Here is a 24,176-nt window from a genome sequence, read left to right as displayed (position 1 = left end):
AAAGTGGCCTGAGCGTGGTGGCGGTTGGGTAGTGGAGATGGGTTGCCAGGGCTGGGTCCCTTGGGGAGTGGAGGGTTCTCACCCGCCCGGTCTGGGGAGCTCTGAGTGAAAACAGTCTGGCGGGGAGTCCCATAATATCAGATATCAGAAGTTAAATCAGAACCCAGGCGCTTCCGTTTACAAGCCTATTCCCTCAGTACTAGTGAGTAATGATTGAGACTGACAAAATGTATCCTTTAGGACTGGAAATGTGGTTACTCTCCATGGTGCAACACTTACTGTTCTTGCTCTGTGGTTTCCGTTTATCTTCCCCTCTACAAATTTTACAAGTCAGAGAACTAGTTCGAAGCTTTCCAGTTTCCATGTGTATCTTATAGAATTACACAGAAAAGGAGAGGGAATGATCCATAGGTTTAGTTGAAAATTACTATATATGAGACTTAGACCAGGACTCCACCTAGTACATAGCCCCTAATACCTTGCCTTTAATTGGAGAGCACAATATCACTTCCTGTCCCTGAATATTAGCATCACTTGAGGCTCTGTGTCACAATACTTGAAATGTCTAAATATTCCCCATTCCTCAGGGAATGGTCACATAACTAGATGATTGCACATCTCTTTAGATAAGAATTAGGAAACTTGTTATTATATATAATTGCCATGTGCATGGAATTTTCCCTGGGAATCCAGACTTTTCCCTCAATCAATGAGTCCAAAAACTAGTTTGAGTCTGAAAATTAGGCAAGTGACATTTTTTGAAAAAAGCTTCAGACAACCTGCAGTCTGTCATTAATTTCATAGATTGAGCAGTATGGAATGACCATTAGACTCATTCTGGGGATGCTGTGTTCTCATTATGATCTCCACAGCTCTCTGCAGTACAGGCGCCATGGCTCGTTCTACAGACTGATCACTCATTAAGGTGATTACAAGCTTCCATTTTTTATTGATGATTAAGTACAACCAATTTGACGCTTGAACTTCTTATAGTTTTCACTGCCGATGAGAAGTCCAATTCTGAAAGCGCTTACATTTCCATCAATCTTGTCCTATAGGGAATTCCATAATTCTGTGTTCTCATCACCACATCCCTTGCTTCTCTGGCAAACATGCTCTCCTTTGAGTCTGTGGCACATAGCTGCCTCATGGCCTTTCTGGACCTTGATAGTTTATCCTGATTTGCATGACATTAGCTTTGAATATTTTTATTTCTACTTCTTCTTGTTTCTCTTTTTCTTCCTTTCTTTCTTCCTTCCCTTTCTTTCTTTCTTTCTTTCTTTCTTTCTTTCTTTCTTTCTTTCTTTCTTTCTTTCTTTCTTTCTTTCTTTCTTTCTTTTCTTTCTTTCTTTCTTTCTTTCTTTCTTTCTTCCTCCCTCCCTCCCTCCCTCCCTCCCCCCCCTCCCTCCCTCCCTCCCTCCCTCCCTTCCTTCCTTCCTTCCTTCCTTCCTTCCTTCCTTCCTTCCTTCCTTCCTTCCTTCCTTCCTTCCTTCCTTCCTTTTTCTTTCTCTTTTTTACTTTATTGGCATACGGGGTGCTCCCAAGTGGTCCTCAGTAGGTCAAGGGACTTGCTCAGTGATTTTCAGTTATCTGTATCAAACTAAGATTGACCATGTACAATTCATGTACTTTTACCCCTATACTATCTCTCTGGTCCCCACTTTCTTTAATATGAGCCAGTGTTATCTCTAAACTCTAAAAATCACCCCACTCTCATTTCTCAGGATTTCTGGACAGAATTAAGTCCTTTATTAAAAAAGGGTGATCTCATGCTTAATCAATTCTTCCTTTATTAATTATATATTCTAATTCTGAATATAGATGGAATCTAGATCACAGAATAATCAGAATTAAGTTCCTCAGTCCATTCCTCATTGTTGCCAGTATATATTGACTAGGTATTTTCATTTTTTTCATGTGTTATTTTTTTAGGGCATACATTTTTTCTTCTTCGCCAAGGCAACCTCTTCCTAGCACATTATATAATTACTTGACCCCAATTTCTAATCTAGTGCCTGGAAAAAGACTGTTGAGGGTAGATTAAGCATAGTTGATGCTCTTCTGTGCAACAATTGTCCTTATTTCAACAGAGAAGAAAATGTTGATATTACATGAAGAGGAGTGTATCACTTCTTCAAGCCTAACAATTTCATAAATATCGGGGATTTTCATATTTATAAGTGCATTGAGTTAGATGCTTCAATATCTACTCTTTCTCTACAAGGGTCTTAATGTGGAAAGTCATAGTTGAGAATTTAACCTTTTCTAAAGCTTTGTTATTCTTATAATTAAGTCTTTGGACTGATCTTTGGCCTGTTCTGCCCTCTGACTATGGGAGATAAGAGTCCCTTTATGTGCTGTCAAAGGGACCCTGTGACTTTCACACTTTGTTTTTAATTGGTGATTAATCACTCTCAACCTTTTATTGTCTTTTTCCAATGCAAAAATTGCACTCAGCAACAGCCCTCTGAGTTCTTTGTCTTTGTAATACTAGTACTCCATCCTCTCAAATGCCTAGGATACTGCACCTGCCAATGTGTTCTTTTTCATTAATTTCCCTTCCCAGTTTAAGTCAGAAGAAATATTAACAATCACAAAAATTCCTTTATGCCAGGCCTGTGAGTGAGCACTCTACCTACAACAGCAATGGGATCTTCATTACAGCCAGCACACAACCCATCTAACTCAAAGTTTCATTTTGTTATTTACTTCCTCAGTACATTTTCAACTGTTTTAGTTTAGATTCTGGGGCGGGGAATGCCTAGGCGCTAAAGATTTTCACTGTGGAACAATAAGCAAGGAAATTTGGTGGTTGTGGAGACGTGCCTCAAGATCGAACCATAAAATATCCTGCCAAAAGAAAACAGATGGCTAATAAAAGATGGCCTGAAAGCCTGGAGATGTGCTACCTTCAGGGGGTTTTGTTGGTTTGTTTGCAACATTCTCACTCTGATTGCTGTCTCCTTAGACTTCCGGGGCAAGGACTTGCTACTATAGGGATTCTAGACTCACAATACTTTTATCCCACCCAGAATTCTTCCAATGGTCCATCCTTGTTCTAGGACCCTTCCTCAGACTTTCTTAGACTTCTCCAAAATTGCACTACAATTGAATTCTTTTCATGCTTCCTTTTCGTGATTTTTCTTCCTTCCCCTCTGCCCACCCCTTTACAGTTCTCAGATAAGCAGCCCCATGTAATATCTCTCCTTCTTCCTCCATGGGTTAAATCACACAAATGTTACCTAGTTGCAGAGTTCAGCAAGTACTTCCCGTAGGACTCTGACCTGAAGTGACGGAAAATGATTTTCCAGACAGCTCCCATCAAGGTTCAAGAAAGGAGGAGCAGAAGTGAGATGGTAACGAAGTTCCAGTAAAGGGATTATCTGGGGAATTTGGAGCTTTGCAGAGTGGTCTCAAATGTAGGTGAGGGGCAAAACATATATATTACCCTGAATGCATGTGTCACTGGGTAAAGACTGATACAAAAAAGGGACCCATACTTGGGTGAGTCAGCTACTGTTGACTAAAATTCCCAGGGAAAGACTCAGCTGTGAGCTATTAGCAGCAGACACTCCAGGCAGCTAAGGGCGTGAGTGAGTGAGTGTCCTCTTCCCTATGGGAATAATCTGGGTAGCACACAGCTTCCATTTCAAAGAGAAAACCAAGACTGTTGTTATAATGAAAGAACAATGATCGTAATTATGAAGGGAGGGTATAAAATTTATGGGTCAACATATCTGTGAGATTAGGAAAGAAGTCGAGTGAGGAGACTCAAAAGCAACAGTACTTTGAGAGAGCAGCATCCCACGTCAACATGTCACTGAGCTGCCAGAAAAGATGAAGTCATTAAATTTGCTTGTAGGACAAGGAGAGTTTCATGCTAAGTGAAATTAGTCAGAAAGAGAGGGACTGTACTTATTTCTGGAATATAAGATAACATAATACAAGACCAACACCCAAGGACAGTAGAGACAAGGGCCAAGAGGATTGTTTCATGGTTTGTAAATTGCCTCATGTGCTGGGATGGAGAAGGGACCACTAAGTCAATGATGGTTGCTCAGAATGGGAGATGAGTGGTGAAAGTGGACTAAGGACCAAACATGATGATCTCTCAGTATTTGTATTGCAAACCATGATGCCCCAAAGTATAGAGAAAGTAAGAAGGAAATTGCCTGCTACATTAGCAGGGGGTAGAATGGGGTGGTGGTGGTGGGAGGATTAGTGAGGACATTGGTGGTAGAAAATGTGCACTAGTGGAGGGATGGGTGTTCGATCATTGTCCGACTGAAACTCAATTATGAAAGCTTTGTAACTGTATCTCATGGTGATTAGATTAAAAAAAATGTAGCTGAGCTTTGTCAGGGCAAGACTTCTCTCATATGTTCCATGCTTTTGCTCCACACTGGGAAGAAGGTTTTCCTCTCCTCCTTGTAAGGAAGAAAGAAAAGATATTGTCAACTATTAAATTATGCTAATGTCAGAAATAAGATTAAGACAAAGGAAGTTGCATCTTGCCTACAAAATGCTTTGTCACAACAACTAGGAGACTGCAACTATCTAAAAAGCAGTAGATGGTTCAATAAATGATTTCTTTAGATGATTCTATATGCCACCTTAAGATACTTAATTCCCCTTCTAAATCTATGAAGCAGGCATTATTATTTCCATTTAATGTTTAAAAGGTCGATTCTTCCCCCCAACATTAGCCAAGTATCAACACACCTGGAATCTAATCCAACTCTTCCTAGATCCAAGAGCAAATACCTTTAGCTTCCGATAGTTTTAGATTCTTTTGGGAATTGTAGTCTCAATCACAAATGCTTTAGTCCTCCACCCCTCCTTTCACTTTAAAAGAAAGACAAAAGGCAAAGCCTCTAAAACCTGAACTATAATGATCAAATCTATTGATAACCATGATCAGAAATGATTGCCAAGGTGGTGTCGGTAGCAGCCTGGCAGATTGCACCTCCTGCCTAGGAAGTTAATTGTATTGTAAAATGTACTCCTTGCTTTTGTGCAGTCACTCAAGTGCTTTTTGTCTCAGGGCGCTTCTACTCTCCTACCTGCTTATGCACCCCTCAGTTGGCAGTCCTCAGCATAAGGGCTGCTGTGTGTATGCGCACACATACACAGAGGGAGAAGGGGAGCGAGTGAGATGAAGCAAGAGAGACAGAGAGAGAAAGAGAGAAGCAAGAGAGAAGGGAGAAAAGAGATCCTCTCACTCCTCCACTACCAGGATACAGCACGCTGCTAGGGCCTTTCATTCCTTTTCCATATTCAACCTTTTGATGTGTTGCCTGTACCATTCTTTCTCCATGAGCTAACAAGACTGTCTGTGAAGAGGGTTTTTCATGGGCAGCCAATTATACAGACGATAGGAGGATGATCAAAATCCTGCAGCCTGCTGAGAGACTGTCATTTACAAAATTAAAGGCAATGCAATCATCGCTAACAGGCTCAGTTTGGACAGGAGCTGTAGCCTTCTAGCCATACTTGCAGTCCTCTGAATTGGAAAGGTTGTTTTGTGCTTCATTTTTTTTTCCATTTTATAAGGAACATATTTTTCCATTTTATAAAACTCATATTACAAAATGTCTAATTGCAATGGCAATTGCTTTGTAATACTATGTGAATGAAATGTTTTATAAAAAAACACTTTCAATAGAATAAAACATTGCAATATGCATACAAATACATATGTTTCAGAGTTATATATACAGTATGTATATGCACATATGTAAATAATCACAAAATAGTAATAAGAGATAATTGTATGGTGAAGGATAGAAGTAGACTTTTAGTGGTATACTTTAACAGTCTCTCAGATATCTAATTGTGTCATCATACCTTTCTCTCAAGAGGTTCTAATATGACAGAAAACCTATGGAAAAGAAATATAAAGCCTAGCATGTGAAAAAGCTTGGCTCCATACCCATACCAAGCACGTGGGTATGGATTCACAGTTTGTGTGCTGCTGAGATTTCCAAGGCCTTGGTATTTATCTGTTGGCTAACCATGGCTTACTTTGGTTGTTGTTATTTTTTTTGCCCGGCAAGCTATGGAGAGTATGGAGCCCACATGGCAGAGCCTGGCAAACTACCCGTGTGTATTGGATATGCCAAAAACAGTAACAATAAGTCTCTCAATGATAGACATTACTGGTGCCTGCTCGAACAAATCCATGAGCAACGGGATGACAGTGACAGTGACAGTGACTTGCAGTAAACATTTTTCAAAACTTCAAGACATTGCAACCCGGTTCCAAAGAAATATAGGCAATGAGAAGATTTGCTTTCCTTTTAGCCCTCTAGGCAGAGAGGAATTCAGCAAGGAAAAAACTATTGGTTGCAAAGTGATCAGTAGAACACGCATAACATGAAACTCTTACCCAAGCACAGTAGAAACCAGGGACTGGAGGACTGTCCCATAGTTGGAATCTTGGCACAAAGTGTAGAAGAGAGGGCAGTTAGGATAGAGAGGGATAAGGGACCGCTATGGCAATCATAGTTGGGAATGACCACTTTGGACAAATATTGAGTGCTGAAACCACAACACCCAAAAAAGATAGAGCGAGCAAATGGGAATGCCCTGCCACAGAGGCAGGGTGGGTTGAAGGGGACAGGGTGGGGGTGGTGGGAGGAATGCTTAGACCATTGGTGGTGGAGAATGGGCACTGGTGCAGGGATGGGCACTCGATCATTGTATGACTGAAACATAAGCATGAAAACCTGTAAGTCTGTAACTTTGTCTCACGGTAATTCACTAATAAAATTAATTAATTAATTAATTAAAAATATTTAGCAACAACAACAACAACAAAAGAATTGAGTGCTGGAAGTTTTAAGTAAAGGGATATATGTAACCTTCCAGTACCTGTATCACAAAATATGCTCAAAGGAAAGAGAAAGGAAGAAGGAGGTGGGGGAGAGATGCAAAGAGAGACGCAGAGCCGGGAGGAGTGCCTGCCACAGGGACAGACTGGGGTGGGGGGTAGAAGGAGGAAAATGGGGACATGGGTAGTGGGAAATGTACACTGGTGAAAGGACAGTGTTGGAACATTATATGACTCAAACCCAATCCTGGATAATCGTGCAACTGTGTATCAATGGTTATTCAATTATAAAAATAAAATAATGCGTAGCCACAAGCAAAGGAGATGACACATCCTCAGTCTGGGGACAACTTGGATCTTTGCCCACTCAAAGAGATTTAAAACACTGCTGTTTCCAAATTGAATCTTCCCTATTCAAAGTAATCTGAAGTAGAGAGTCCTTGCTTTAGCACATTGGTAGTTTGAGAAAACAATATCATTCCCTTCAGAAGGGTTTTCTAGCCAAAGGACCGACACTCTGTTTTATAACTTATCAGCATTTGAAACAAACATCTCAGGGCTAGACGATTCATTTCCTTTAGTCTTCAAGGTACCAGTCCCACAGTGGCCTTTGTGAGATGTGTGGATTTGTGAGAACTACAGTAGAAGCACCCCATGATCCCATGCTTTTCATCAGTACACACATGGTTAATTGCACACAATATGAAAGAAGCCTTGGAGAAGACTAAAAGAAAAAGAAAAGGTATTTGGAATAACTTGAATAATCTGCTTCTTTGAATTATTATATCTTTTTGTTTCCTGGGAGGGGGTAAAGAGAACGATGAAGTAAGTGGACTATCTGGCCAGTACCTGCATATGAGTACCGGCCCCAGCTTTGCTCTCTACTCTCTAAGACGCTGGTAGCAGAAAATGAAAATACATGGATCAAAACCAAACTAAGCCTTTCCTCTTTGACCCCAAACTGTTTGCTATTCTCAGAAGAGTAATAAAGAGAAAAGTAACTGACACTCCAAGGAGCAAATATATTACCTACATAAGCATTTGTTTTCAAGTCACTGGGTGGGAGGAGCCTTGCCATTGCAGGAGACACAGGTAGGTGTCTCTTCTCTCTGCATCTTCTTTTTTTTGCCAGCCAAGGAAGGCACTGAATGGCTCTGTAATCAAAAGACCATTGTGATATGAAACAAGGTGATGGCGTGCCTTCAACAAGGCAGAATTGACACTCTATCACCTTCTAGAGATGCAAGTGCCAGAAACACTGTTGGAATTTTGATGGGTAATAATTATTAAATCTGAATAATTAAGCATATCTATTCTTAGGATTATTTGACCCAATAATTATTACCCAGAAAATAAAGTGTGAGTTAGAAATCCACATTTTATCACTAATGATGAGTCTCATCAGCCAGTTTTTGTTCCAGGCTAATGTTAATATACTGAAAGTCACGTCACTGCAAATCATCCTATAACAATATAAAGTTACAGATTCTGTGGGTTATAACTGATCTAAATAATTTGATGATTATGTATGGGACATCTAACAAGCTGGCTCATTTGAAAATAGATCTAGTACAACATATAGAATTTCACTTCTTTATTAATTTTATTATGGGAACAGAGCATAAAAAGAAAAGATCAGCATTTACTTATGCCTACATTTGAAATGATGGGGATGTGACATAAGTGTTCTATTTGATTCTCATAATCTCATTATTATTAGGCTTTAGTTGTAGGAAAAAATAAGATTTGAGTATTAAATTTCTTGGTTTAGTCAGGGAGCTGGTCAATATTAAAGAGCTAATTAGAACCAGATCAGAATTAATAACAATGTAGAGTTCACAAAAAAAGGTATTTTTTCCAAGGAGAAAAACCCAAGGGCCAAGAACCAGGACATCCACATCTCAATTCAATACAAACAAAAACAAAAACAAAAATAATATGAAGCCATTTAACTAGCAATTAATGTCAACCTACATCTAGTATAAACTCCAACAGTTATGTGGAGTTTTTAAAATAAATGTTTCAATGGTATTTGTTGCTTGTCATATCTACTTCAAAATGTTTCCAAATTCCCTGAGATAATTTTTTATTGTTATGGGAAAACATTTGGAGGAAAGTTGAGAATAGCAAGTTGGGCAAAATAGACAAGTCATTGACAGAACAGTAACTTGGGAAACTTAGAAAGCCGGCATAAGCTTCAGTAGAATTAATTTTATTCAATTCATATTCCTTTGGTTTCCAGTCACATCCAGTGATTTTAAGATTCAGGGCTCAGGCTTGATTCCAAAGTTTGATTCCTGGATACGTTAGCCCCTACGCCCAACCTCAGCACCAAGTATAGGGTCATCCCTGAGCACTGCTAGGTGGAGCCTCAAGACCAAATTGAAAGAAAGAAAGAAAGAAAGAAAGAAAGAAAGAAAGAAAGAAAGAAAGAAAGAAAGAAAGAAAGAAAGAAAGAAAGAAAGAAAGAAAGAAAGAAAGAAAGAAAGAAAGAGAGAGAGGGAGAGAAAGAAAGAAAGAGAGAAAGAAAGAGAGAGAGAGAAAGAAAGAAAGAGAGAGAGAGAAAGAAAGAAAGAAAGAAAGAGAGAGAGAAAGAAAGAAAGAGAGAAAGAAAGAAAGAGAGAGAGAAAGAAAGAGAGAAAGAGAGAAAGAAACTTTTTTGGTGGGGGGCCGGAGCGATAGCACAGCGGGTAGGGCGTTTGCCTTGCACGCGGCTGACCCGGGTTCGATCCCCGGCATCCCATATGGTCCCCCAAGCATCGCCAGGAGTAATTCCTGAGTGCAAAGCCAGGAGTAACCCCTGAGCATCGCTGGGTGTGACCCAAAAAGCAAAAAAAAAAAAAAAAAGAAACTTTCTTGGTGGAATTTCATTTCATTTATGTACAGATATGAACACATAAATTAATGAGTACCAGTTCACTATATATATACATATATACATATATATATATATAGTATTCCATGAAGAAATGAAAAAACAAGTGGCTTAGAGAATATGAATGTTTCCCAGTTTTAAAATCAGCAGTTTCTGATCTTGTCCAAGACGATAGATCCAGAACAATATTTCACAGTCCCTGAGTTTCCTAAAGGTTGCTCAGTGATGGCTACAAGTGGCTTGGAAAGAGTTGATAAATGGGAATTGCAGTCGGACATATTGGGGGCCACTCTATGCTTTCCTCTGGTTCAGCCTATGTTACTGAGTTATGTTACTGAAGGAGTCTAAGAGCAATTTAGTTCCTAGGAACAAAAACTAGCCACAGACTTGTGGTCTAGGCATATGCCCCAGAATATTAAACCAGGGTTGGTAGAAAGATGTAGTGTCGATACCTAGCAGTGCTGGGTGTGGCCCTGGAGACCACAGCATCATCAAGATAGCCCAGGTATGCCCAATACTGCAGGGTTTGAGCAGCCTCAGATCCTGGTGTCCTTTCACTTAACCAAGGGCCCAATGGACCAAGAATTGCTGGTGGGATCCTTAGACCTCCTGAGCACACCTGGAAGATGCTCTCTCAAAAATGAGGGGTCCCCACAAAATGTAGGGAAAGATGCAAAAATGTGTTGACATCCCAATTATAAGGCAAATATATGTATATATGTTATATTATGTGCATACATGTTCATTGGTTTCATTTTCACGATTCTCTTAGTGGAATATTATGTATCTGTCCTATACTTTTAATTAAAGATCTGAATCAAGGGGCTGGAGCAATAGCACAGCTGGTAGGGCGTTTGCCTTGCACGCAGCCGACCCGGGTTCAATTCCCAGCTTCCAATATGGTCCCCTGAGCACCGCCAGGAGCAATTCCTGAGCGCAGAGCCAGGAACAACCCCTGTGCATTGCCGGATGTGACCCAAAAAGCAAAAAAAAAAAAAAATCTGAATCAAGTTAGATTCAATCCAGGACAGTCTGTATACTTTAAGCTTGTACACTATTCACTCCTTTGCACTTTCTCCACAAACATAGTCACCGCTTAACCTCAGACTAAAACAAATTATGCCAATTTCAATATTTCCTTTAAGATTTACTAAGGATAACTTCCTTTATACCACTATTACAGTTGGAAAATTAAGGAATGAGGAGATGAAAAAGAAAATACAGGAACGTAGGGAGAATTGTGGATTGATAAGGTCACTGACACCAGACACATTCTTTTAAAAACTACTCTCTACAGAAAAAAAAGAAAAAGAAGAAGAAAAGGAAGAAAAGGATCACTGAATTCTACTTTCATAAAGTAACGAACAGCTGTACTATCTCTGCATGATTTATCTTAATGTAACTAACAAGCTTGGAATTTTTCACTTTTGGGGAGGAGAGATGAAGTGAAGTTCATGATAAGTTTAGGTTTATTTTTGATAAAATAACCCTTTGACACCTAGAAACCTCCAAAATGAAAATCTGGAAAATTGACTCTGTCATCCCCAGAACTTGGAACACGAACCTTCTCACCTAAAGACCTTAGTTTTTGTTTGTTTTTGGTTTGAGGGCCACTTCTGGCGGTGCTCTGGGCTTTCTCCTGGCTCTGCCTTCCGGAATCACACCTCGAGGACTTAGGAGACTCTCGGTGGTGCTGGGAATCAAACCTGAGTCAGCTGCTTCTAAGGTAAGAGCCCTACCTACTGTATGATCATCCAGGCCCCTTTGAAACTGACTTCTTGGGTGGTAAAATGCCGTGACTCATAAACATTCGGTTATGATTTTTCAGTAGTTCTATCCTAGGATTTCAGTGAGAATATTAGGCATGTAACTTCTCGTTCATTCCAATTTCTGGTTTGGGACACCTGGAAAACACTTTGGAGACAGGAGAGATGTGCCAGAGAACCACAAACATCTGGAGAGTTTGGCTGCCTGGTCTGAATAAATCCCCCAGGTGTGATGACATCCACTATTTTGCAGTGACAGAAATCTCTGTTTCAAGACTTGGAGGTGGGGGTGGGGTTGGATGAGTGGGCGGCTACCTAACTTGCAGGATGAAGGTGAATGATAGACACTCTATAGTCATGTGACATTTTAAAGACCTAGGACAGTCAATGGGCTTGAGTAAAATCTGAAGAAATTGACTGAATCCAATGGTCCAGTGAGCTCGTTTCCAGGCCGACAGGGAAAGGGGAAGAAGGGTGTGATTCTTTCCAACCAAGTAACTGCATAGCAACTTCCCGCAGGCAAGAAATACAAATGACTCTCTTACTGTGATAGGCTTACAGGAAGTCCAAATTAATCTTTGGGAAATTGTACTCTAAATGATTAGTGTTAACAAGTGTTTATTAAGACAGTTGTATTATTTTCTCTCCTCAGGATTTCAGACACCAGCAATCACTTCCTGCCATGCTTTTAATTTTGTCATTCCAATGCAGCATATTTTCTTCCCTTCTTACAAGTTTAGAAAAATGCTAAAATCTGCACAGAGATGAGATTGTTAAGAAAAGTAATTGTTAATTCCTATGCAGGGAATACATAGGTTCTGCCCAATTATTTAGTATGATTAGTAGGTGGTTTTCATGCATAGGAATTATTTAGGCAAATACTTAAATCTACCAGGTTTTGAAGGATGAAAGAATTACAAGAGTTTCAACTCTGGGTTTAATTTTGGCTGTAATTATCTACCTGTTTTCCATCTGTGGTCTTTGTATTCAAATAGTACAAGTTTTCCAGAGATTTTATGCCATTAGCCAGCTCTGGAGTCAGCATTGCTTCCCCTAGTTTCCAATATGCTCAGTCCAAATCCTGACCGATGGAACCATTCTTGTGAACAAATAAAACATTGGGTACAGACTGTGACAAAAAATTGATTAAAACATTGTAGAACTGCAAGCACAAATGACATCAGTGAGTTATTGAGATTATGTGGCTATTTATTTTTATCTTCCTTCTTTGGAAACTAACTTCCTTCCTTCCTTCCTTCCTTCCTTCCTTCCTTCCTTCCTTCCTTCCTTCCTTCCTTTCTTCCTTCCTTTCTTCCTTCCTCCCTTCCTTCGTTGTAAGAGTTAGAAACAGCAGTTCAAAAGAAGCCTAATAGAATAAAATTTTAATCATCTAGATAAGGGAGAAAGCAGAAATATGTTTGGAGTTGAATCCATAGAGCAATTTGTAATTGGGAGAAACTATCCAATTTTTATCACATATTACTTATATATAATATGTCAAAATGTATACATATATATCTTAACCCATTATTTTTCTATTCATTTTTCTCTCTCACCTTCAAACAAAAATATTTTTAAAGGTAAATTAATTTCTACATATTATCAAGAGTATAGAGTACATATAAGGAAAAATGATAGTATAAAGGAAGAAGTATGAGGTAGAATAAGATTCAGATTTAGAAAAACAAAACTAGAAATAGGGAAAAGAATTTTATTAGGAAATTTATTGATTGTTAGGTTTAGAAAAATAGGTTTTCAGGAAGTGTTCTATAAGTGTGTGAATAATAACTTATGTAGGCTTCAATTATGTTTTAACTAAAAAAAACTAATGGCATAACAAAGACACTTTTTAAAAGTGATTACTGGGATTCCAAGTTTATTCGTGTTCCTTTTCTTATGATTTCCCTCTCTTGAGGCTTTCTCAAAAGTACAAAGGAGAAAGTTCCAGAGTCTATCAAGCTTTCACTTACTCTGTCTTCTTAGTTTTCTTTCTTCCCCTCCCTCCCTCCCTTCCTTCCTTCCTTCCTTCCTTCCTTCCTTCCTTCCTTCCTTCCTTCCTTCCTTCCTTCCTTCCTTCCTTCCTTCCTTCCTTCCTTCCTTCCTTCCTTCCTTCCTTCCTTCCTTCATTCCCTTCCTTTTGCCAGACAAAGCTCTTCAGTGTTTTCAAAGAAGTCTCAGCCATGTCAGAAGTCAAAAGAAGTGACTTATTAAGGTTTGGGATTATTTGTGGTGTTTTCCTATCCATAACAGAGAGTTAGTTTATATTTCACCATGTTAGTGTGACAAATGAATCATTTCTGAATGGGTTTGTGGGTTCTTGAGAACTGTTTGAAAGATTTGCATGCAAAACTCAGAGGTGTTAGAAATTAACCTTGACTGTAGAGTTTAAGTAGATGGTCTGGGCCCCTCCCCACTACCCAGTCTCTCCTTTCACCCATACACAGCATCACATGGCCTGTCTTTAATGCCCAGTCCTGATTAAGCGATTGCGGTCCTGTCACTTGCCTTCTGCTCCACTCCAGTGTATGATGGCCTGGTCCAGCCCTTCTCTGTCCAGCGTATGCATTCCTGTTCTGGATTCTACAGCTAAAACCGGTCACCTATCTATGTCCCCTTGCTGCACTGTAGACAACTGTCACTGGGCTTCTCTAGGACTATACCCCAGTGGCTCCCTATTCCTCTGCTTTGCTTTAGTCTCCAGCCATTGCATAAGTATGTGCATGAGATTCCTACTGTTCTTGACATCTGTCTGGAAGTAGATGAAGGAATAAAGAGAGAAAGTTTTCCTACGTGAAAACTTTCTTTCATTTTTTGCTATCTCCCACTCCCAGCCATCCCATTACCTACTTTTAAAAAATTTTTATTTATTTATTTTTAACTAAATCAGTAAGACACCATTTAAAAGTTGTTTATGATTGGATTTCAGTCATATAATGTTCCAATTACAATCATCCCTTCACCAGTGTATTTTTCTCTTCTTCCTCCTCCTCCTCCTCCTCCTCCTCCTCCTCCTCCTCCTCCTCCTCCTCCTCCTCCTCCTCCTCTCCCCCCTCCTCCTCTCCTCCTCCTCCTCCTCCTCCTTCTTCTTCTTCTTCTTCTTCCTTCTCTCTCTCTCTCCCTCTCCTTTTGGGCATTATGGTTTGCAATACAGATACTGAAAGGTTATCATGTATATCTATTTATCTGTTTTCAACACTCAGTTCTTGTCCAGATTAATCATTACATATATTGATTGACTATCTTTTTTGATGAGTCAGATTTAAAATGACCAGTTAAATTTCCTGCTTTACCTGGTGCCTCCCTTCTACTCTCAGTGTATCACCTACAACCACTAAACTTGATAACTCTATGAATGAACTATCAGGAATGCAATATCTAATTTAATTCTGAGTTTAATATAAATACACATCACATTGCAAGGAGATAAACCAGAAGCTTTCATAGCTCCTTTATTGAAGGAGTTATAAAAGTTACCACCTTTAATGAAGGGGGCAACTCGATGTAAATCTGTAAGAGTAAATTTGAGTGTTCTGCTTCTACTAATAAGTAAAAGACAAATATAGACATTACTCATACAATGGCAACCCTGCTAAAACTACAAAAACATCATTTTCCATTGCAAGCCAAGAATGACACAGCTTTTTTTGTGGACTTGTAGGGTGATTGGAGGGTGTATAAAAGAAAAAGAGAGAGTGAAAATCACAGCAAGGGAGGAGATTTAACAGTCTGTGTACTGGCATGATTAGATGTGAAACAAGAAGCATTTAAGCCCTTGGCAGTAGCAATATGGTCTAGAACTTCCAATTCAAATAAATGTTGTTAAGAAATTGATAGATTTTGTTGAGGGTGAGTTTTGTTTGATTTTCTATATTATTTTAGGACAATTGTTAATAAGATTTTGTCAAGTAACATATTTGAATAACAAATAACTAGTAATTGCTTTCAAGGCTCTTACAAAAGCAAATACAGCACTGTATATATCATTGCTTTCTTGGTATGGCCCACTTTGATTACATTATTTTAAAATATGAGGGATAATTATTTCCATAGCTTGAGGTTATTTTCGATATTGGATGTTCTGGTATTTGCTTCTCCATATTCTTTATTCAGTGAAACTGGAAGGAGCAATTGGTTCATCCCATCCTCTCTCTCTCTCTCTCTCTCTCTCTCTCTCTCTCTCTCTCTCTTCCCTTTCCCCTTCTCCCTTTTCCCTCATTAACTTTCTTTATACAAAATGCAAAGTATAAACTGTAGTTAAACTATTTACTAATCACAAAATAATCTTGAGATCATCTGAGAGAAGACACCCCTTTTCTCATTTGATATATCAGGATTTTAATCATATTTTGTGGAAAGAAGGACAATAAAAAATTTTTAATTGACTGCCAAGTCCTTTACATCACTTAACCTACAGATTAAAATAATTAACAATTAAACCATTAAATAAGAATAAGCCAAGCTTTAGATAGTGGCAACACATAGGCTTAGGGCAATAAAAATACTGAAAAGACCAGATTTATGCTATATAGCATGTTTTTTTATTCAGAGATGCCCAGGTATCAGTTTTTATTTATCAGTAAAGTACCCACAAATATTAAATACAGATTTTATCTGGAGAGTACCGTTAAATATTTCAGATTACTTTCAGGCTTGTAGATACATTTGCATATACACATATGTGTATGCATATATATATAGCATCTACACTTATAGGTACCTATGTATTTCCATACATACACACAGAAAAATGTTATACCAAAAATGTATTTTGGACCAGTATTTTTCAACTTTTTCCTGACAAGAGCATCTCTTTTTAACCATGTTTCCTTCCTAGGGTTTCTCCTTGTACTGGTTAATCTTTCGCAATCCACCCTATTTATAATTTTTCACCTGTGGTCCTTTTGGAATTGTTTTTTGCTTTTTGGGTCACACCCGGCAATGCTCAGGAGTTACTCCTGGCTCTGCACTCAGGAATTACTCCTGGCGGTGCTCAAGGGACCATAAGGGATGCTGAGAATCGAACCCAGGTCGGTCGTGTGCAAGGCAAACGCCCTACCCGCTGTGCTATTGCTCCAGCCCCAGGAATATTTTGGAAGCCCAATATATTCCCCAAGGGAACATACTTTGCCCTCAGTTGAGAAACACTACTTTATAGCACTTTCAAAAAGTATTTGCTATTCATCACAGATCCCACAGTTCATATTTTTGATAATTGTGACCATATATGCGAATACCATCCAAAGAAGACATGGAACATTTCATTACAGGACAAAGGGTCCTTGACTCTCTTCCCATTCCTCAGAAACAGCTTTGTAAATGCTATTATTGTGGACTGGTATTGCCTGATCTTAAATTCAAGAAAATGGATTAGTTCAATAAATTTCTGCTGTTGTTGCCATTGTAGATGATGGCTAGCTCCTTGCACTGGATACATACAATTTTTTAAGATCATTTTATGTTATGGAGTTTGACATAACCTGGTTCTCTTTATTGGTGTACTATATTAATATCCACAAATTGTTTATCCATGTTCCATGTTGACAAATGTTTAGTTTGCTTTTTCTTTATTGGCCATTATGAATGGAAAATGCAATTATCAACATCTCATAAAAAATGTGTGAACATTTGTTTTCAGTTTTGTTGGATAAATACCTAAGGGTGGAATGAATTGAGTTAAGGGCAAGTACATGGGAAGCCGTAGAAGAAAGTGCCTAACTGTTTTTCAACAAGGCTGGACCACTTCTATAAGCAAACTATTAGTTTTTCAAGTGTTCCATGTTCTTGCACATATTTGGACCTGCCAGTATTTTTCTTTCTTTTTTTTAACTATGTAAAAGTAAAAAACAAAAATGATACCTAACTTGCTCATTATGAATCCTTATTGCTCCTCTCTTGCTTTCTCTCTGTCACTCTCACTCTCTCTCTCTGTCTCTCTGTCTCTCTGTCTCTCTCTCTCTCTTTCTCTCTCATTCTGGGTCCACATTTCACAGTGCTCAGGGCTCACTCCTGGATCCAACTCAGGGATCACTCTATCAGTGTTCAAGGAACCATACGTGGCGCTGAGGATCAAACCTTGCTTGGCCATGTGCAAGGCAAGCACCCTTCCTACTATATCTTCTGCCCCTGTTTTTCTATTTTGAATAAAGAAGTTGAGCCGATATTAACAGGTTCATTGGATTGTTTTGGAGAAGTTTGGATTCAAGAATTTTAACTCTTTTCTTGTGGGCTGTTAGCTTGCTATTGCTTTGCAGTTCTTCTATATTTTGGAATAGATTCTTTGGTGATATACTTGCATTGTACAGATGTGTGGTAGAAAAAATAGGTGTAAGTGCTTTGGTTGCTTCAAATGTGATGAACATGAAGGAAACAATTTTCTTTTAATTGGAACAAATTCAGAACCCGAGTCCGTGTCCTGCCCTTTCAGACTGGAGGTTTGTTTTGATATCTGGAGACAAGATGAGTTCATTGTACTTTCTGTTAAACTTTGCGGTTATTTCAGTGAGTGGAATTGACTCTTTCATTTGGCAAAAGTGGACTGATAGTGTTTATTCTTAGTTTTGTTTCTATTTTTCTCTGTTTTATTTTTTTTTCCTGTAGCTCCTTGATGATTTGAGGCAAAAATCAAATAAACTGGGTGAGGGCTAGTTTGTTAAGCAATATTTTTAAACCAGAAGATCAATGGAGTCCTTCTTCACTGTCATTTAAAATCCTCATTTATTTATTTCACATTAATCTGTCAGCAACCACCTACAAAACATTTGACTTTGTGACCTTGTCTTACTCATGTGTTCAGAGTAAATTATAATTAATCACTTCTGAGCATCCAGCTTCTGATCCTTTACCATCCATCTAGCCGACCCCCCTCCCCAGCTTACTCCTCTAGAGAAAATACTCCCTCGCAAGCCATTTCTGAGACTGAAAGTCAGATGAAGGAAGAAGACTTATTATGCAATATTTGAATAAATTAAAGCAGAATGTTTCCTTTTCACGGTTTTTTCAAGCCATGGGAAAAATAGTTCAGCCTTACCAGTACAGACCTCTTGCCATCTTCATGTAATTATGGGAGAAATTATCATGTTGAACTCAAAAGGACTCTGAATTTTAATTCATGACATTTATGTTCTACATCCGATTCTATTATGAAAAACACTTTGTGATGTGGTCAAATCACTTAATCTCCCTGGATCTCTGGGTCTTTATCTGTAAAATCAGTATCTTTTGCAATTCTCTCATTCTACAAGAAAAGAAAAATATTTATTGTTAAAGTCATTGACAAGGTATATAAGATTATCCAATGTCATCAACTTGCAAACTTTTATCATCAACATGCAAACTTTTGTCATCAACTTACAAACTGCATAGTTTATACAACTTCCAACCCTGAGAGTTACCTTTCACTCAGAGGCTTTTAGAACTCAGTTGATTCTATACTCTTCCAGTTCAGTTTCAACATTGCATTAGGCAGAACTCTCTTTCATTATGACCTTCTTGTGCAATTCTTATTATTATATTCTTCTCTGGACTTTTTAAACCAATCACTATATTGAATAATTTTTTTGGTTTTCAGATTCAGTAGCAGATTTATGAATGTTCAACTGTAGCAGATTCTTCTTGTCCCAACTTGGTCTGATGTTCTGCTGCTGAAATACTGAAATTTCTTGGGTTTCTTTGAACTTGGACTGGAGTGATAGCACAGCGGGTAGGGCGCTTGCCTTGCACGTGGCCGACCCAGATTCGATTCCTCCATCTCTCTTGGAGAACCCGGCAAGCTACTGAGATTATCTTGCCATCACAGCAGAACCCAGCAAGCCCGCTGTGGTGTATTTGATATGCCAAAAACAGTAACATCAAGTCTCACGGTGGAGATGTTACTGGTGCCCTGCTCAAGCAAATCGATGCACAATGGGAGGACAATGCTGCTACAATGCTGCTTCTTTGAACTTGCATTTTGTAAGCAAAAACCTTTGGGACAACGAAACACTCACATGAACAGAGGAAATATACCCAACAGGCATGCTTACCATGCCTTGCCTCTCAACTGATATATAGCAGACTTGGAATTCTGATAGATTCATAAGATGCGGATATGCAGCAAGACCCAGTAAAAGCATGAAATTAACATGTCACATCTTCTGGTAAAAGTTTGAATACTGACAGTGCTAAGAGACAATGCTTGGGACTGGAGCGATAGCACAGCGGGTAGGGCATTTGCCATACATGCAGTCGACCGGAGTTCAATTTCCAGCATCCCTGAGGACCGCCAGGCCAGGAGTAATTCCTGAGTGTAAAAGCCAGGAGTAACCCCTGAGCATCTTTGGGTGTGACCCAAAAAGCAAAACATTAAAATAAAAGAGACAATGTTCTCTCTCTCTCTCCTCTCTCTCTCAGCCCCTCCATCCCCCCTCTCTCTCATTTTCCATTAGAAAAATGTCTGCTGTGGAGGCAGGCTGTGAGAGTGGGGTAGGGGTAGCTGGGAGGGAAACTAGGGACATTAGTAGTAGGAAATGTGCACTGTGAAGGGATGGATGCTGGAGCATTGTATCACTGCAATTCAATCATGAAGAATGTTTTGACTGTGTTTCTCATGGTGATTCAATTAAATTTTTTAATTTATTTTTTTAAAGAGTCAATGCTTTCTCTTAACCAGAAGTTATTTCCAACACAGGGGGAAAAAATGATAATGGTAATCCTCCCTATTTGACCTACTTTTTTTTCATTAGTCAAATTTGTATGGTAAACAAACACAAAACATTCAAAGAAATGGAAATAAGAGCAACCATATTTTTTTGCCTAATTCCCACTCCCCCATCATTCCATCATTCGTAAAACAAACAAGGCTCCAGTTGAATACATGCACATCCAAAAATAAAAATTAGTTGAGTGATTTATGGGGAACATTTTCACTGTTCTGCAAAAATTAAATATATATGCATGTATGAAGTATGAGATATGTCACTTGGCAATCTTACATACAATTAAATTTTATAATTTGCACTAGAAACTGGCACTGCATGATTTTTAATGAAAAATTCATGCTAATAATTTAAAATTTGAATTTTCTCCACTTAGTATATTAAATAACAAAATGTCCTAGTAAATTGAAAGAGATAATGTGTTGGAGAAAGTACAGTGTGCAGGGTGCTTGCCTTATATGCAGCCAACCCAGGTTCAATATCTGGCACCCCAGATGGTCTCCTGAGCGCTTCCAGGAGTGATAACTGAGTGCAGAGCCAAGAATAAATCCTGAGCATTGCTAGCTGTGACCCTCAAAACCAAAATAAATTTTAAAAATAGAGAGAAATCATAGATGTAAGAAAGAGCTTCATGTTTCAGTGCCTTAGCACTATGTACTGCCTAGTCACTCAATGTTCTCGTTGAATCTGTATTGCCACCATACTTAAGCCAATTATACCTCCCTATTTCAGTCTTTTATCACAGCCAATGGTCAATTTGTTTGCCTCTCAAACAAGTTTTGTGGCAAACTCCTAGAATCTGCTGATTAATGTCGCGACCACTGTGACCCCAGATTTTTCATATTATTATTCATATTATTATTCATATTATTCCGACATGTCCCTCAACTTTCCAGTCATTTTATTCTTAACTTTGAGGACAGTCATGTATCATTTTTGTGGACTTATAGAAATCATAGTCTATGAGATGCTCTCAGACACCCACCATTGGCCTTTGTCATGATCTGCTTCTGATTATTTGGGTTACAATGTTTTATGTAATCAGAGACCCAGGGTAGAAAAGACCCATTCGTTCTTCAAAATTGACTTTGCGCGTCTTGCATCTTATGAAACATATGATAACCAAGAAAAAATTCAAAAGTTCTGGGCTCAAGTACAATACCACTTAATTACAAGTTTTCAATGCTACACTTCAAAAATAGAGTAAAATTGCCATAACTTGAAGAGGTAGGATTTATTTGTATCTTCTTATATAAAATTACTAAATAAAAAGTTTTGTATACATGACATTTTGCCATGTTATTTTCAATTAAAAGTCTTGAATATAAATTTATAAACTTTTAAAAACTTGGTTAAAGTTTTGGTTAGTAAACTGCGAACCTTTCCATCATGTTCTTATTTCTTTGTAAAATCTGGGTTTGTTTGGGGTGAGTTCAGAGGTGTCCTAAAGGACCCTCAGAGTTCCTATCTGCAGACATCCTTCTGAGTATTAACATTCCACTCAATCTCTGAATTAAGATTCACACACACACAAACACACACATACTTGTGCGCATGCACACACAAAATCTGGGAGGTTTTACACATGTACAACCCCAGATTTCATCTTCTCAATAGACTATAACATCTCATGGCATCTTATCAAGGTAGATCTGGAAGAACTCTCTTGCACAAATTTTCAATTTTCAATTCCCTTAGATTCATGTGCGCACATTGATATCACCAGTCTCTGTGAAACTTGCTTATTGTCATACAAATAATTCCTAGCAGAGCTGAAACCCGAATCGAGATGGTCTAGCTCCTAATATACGGCTTAGGCTATTAGTATTTTAAAAACTTCAAACCTAATTATGTAGAAGGAGGGCACAGAGAGTATGTACTTTGGGAGATGTTGCTTCGTGCCACCTCCATCATGGGCGAGAGGCCACTTACCATGGCCTCAGCCTTGGTCCTCCCCTTGAGTGCCCAGGGCCAGCGTCACCGAGAAGCTGTCAGAATAAAGCCTCCAACTGGCACAGGCGGACTCTACATTTTAACAGAAGGACTCTGATGTGATTTGAAAGGACTTTGAAGTTCAATAAACATCAAACTCAGTTTCAGCGGACTTTTACGCAGGGAGGAGGGTGGTGGGAGAAATAAACGCCGCTACAGTTCTGTCATTCCATCACGTTTCATATGAAACCAGGGACGCGGTCTGGTTGCCTGATTCACCGTTATTTTTCCAGGCTTTCTGTGGCTGTTGCTGTTATTATACTGAAGAGCTACGTGAGACGGAAAGCTTGGCAGCCTTCCCAAAATCCTCAGCATGTGGGAATAGCAAGTAACAAAGTGTTAGCCCCTGCCAACTGGTGGTTCCGTGTAAATGTCTCTGTTAACAACCAACACTGCTGCTAGCAGCCATCGGAGCAAAGCGGCAAATCTGTTCCTCTCTCCGGTGTGGAAAACACCACTGAAAAAGTCATCTAATTACTTGATTAAGATGTATCAATCCTGAAAATTGTTGATCTAGAACACCGAGTCTCTGACATTTAGTTCATTCTTGATTAAACAGAATCGTTTCAACCTGCCTCTTTGCTTGCCTCCAAGTGCTGAGTGCTGAGTGACAAGGGGTGACAGTGGGGCCTTTTTGATGGGGGGAGAAAATAACCATTTGGGGTTCAATTCTTTTGGCTCTCTCAATGAAGCCCCTGAGGAAGTCCCTGTAGGAATAACAGGAAAAGATGGACCACTCTGGCAAGCTTAGAATTCTAAGTCTCTGATAAGGGCTTGGGGAAGATCATTGTTTTGTAAGCATCCTAATTCTTTTCTTTGGAAAAACACAGAATTTTTTCCCCTTATGTGTTTTATACCTTTCTAAGGTGTAGACTTCCCTCGCTTCTGCTCTATGTAAACTGTACCTCTGAGGAGGATTTCTGTTGGTACTTTCTTACATCTAAATTGCTTCCAAGGTTACCTTTCCCATATGATGCAGCTTATTTAGGGGAAGGAAACAGTGACAGCATCTACTCAATCCGCAATTCGTTTTTGGTTATATTTCAAACAACATCCTGTTACTTGTCTGCAGGGAACGCCAGCATCTGAGAATCAACGGAAGTGCTAAGTTCCTTTTAAAAGGTTGAGAATTTTATGCTGAAAATAGGTAAAGGAACAAACATGCTAACCTCTCACTACCTGTATTGCAAACCATACGTGCCCAAGAGAAGAAAAGTGACTGACATGGAGGAGGAAGGGGGTGGGAGGGAAACTGAGGACATTGGTGGTAGGAAATGTACACTGGTGGAGGGATGGGTGTTGGAACATTGTATGACTGAAACCCAAGCATGAATAGCTTTGTAACTGTGTATCTCATGGTAAGTCAATTAAAACAACTTTTTTAAAAAAATAAAAGACTGAGTTTCTTCTGAAAGATGAGGGGGGAGAACAATAGGATAATACTTCCCAAAGCCATTTTATGACCAGTAATTTTCTTTTTTTTTAGTAGTTGGCTAATCTAAATTGAGTTTTATTATTTTTTTATTTTATTAAATTTATTTATTTTTTAATTTGTGAGTCACAGTGAGGGCATTGTTACAGATTTGCACATTTTCGTGCTTGTTTCTCCCTCACACAATGTTTAAGAGCCCATCCCTCCACCAGTGTCCATTTTCCACCACCCATGAACCCAATATCCCTCCCACCCTCCCAGTCCCATCCCCCCACCCCACCCCACCTCTGTGGCAGGGCATTCCAATCTGATATCTATCTTTCCTTTTGGGTGTTGTGGTTCCAAATATGGGTATTGAGTGGTCATCCTGTTCAGTCTCTAGTCTGCTTTCAGCACGCATCTCCCTTCCCGCGCAAGATCTCCAATCACATATTACTTGGTGTTCCCCTCTCTATCTGGGATGGCTTTCCCCCAGCGTGTGAGGCCAGCTTCCAAGCTATGGAGCCAACATCCTGGTATTATATAATACTATTCTTGGGTATTAGTCTCCTACTCTGTTGTTCTATATTCCACAGATGAGTGCAAT

The sequence above is a fragment of the Sorex araneus genome, chromosome 2, assembly GCF_027595985.1.
Source record: "Sorex araneus isolate mSorAra2 chromosome 2, mSorAra2.pri, whole genome shotgun sequence".
In the NCBI taxonomy this organism is placed as follows: Eukaryota; Metazoa; Chordata; class Mammalia; order Eulipotyphla; family Soricidae; genus Sorex; species Sorex araneus.
This window is presented reverse-complemented; position numbering follows the sequence as displayed.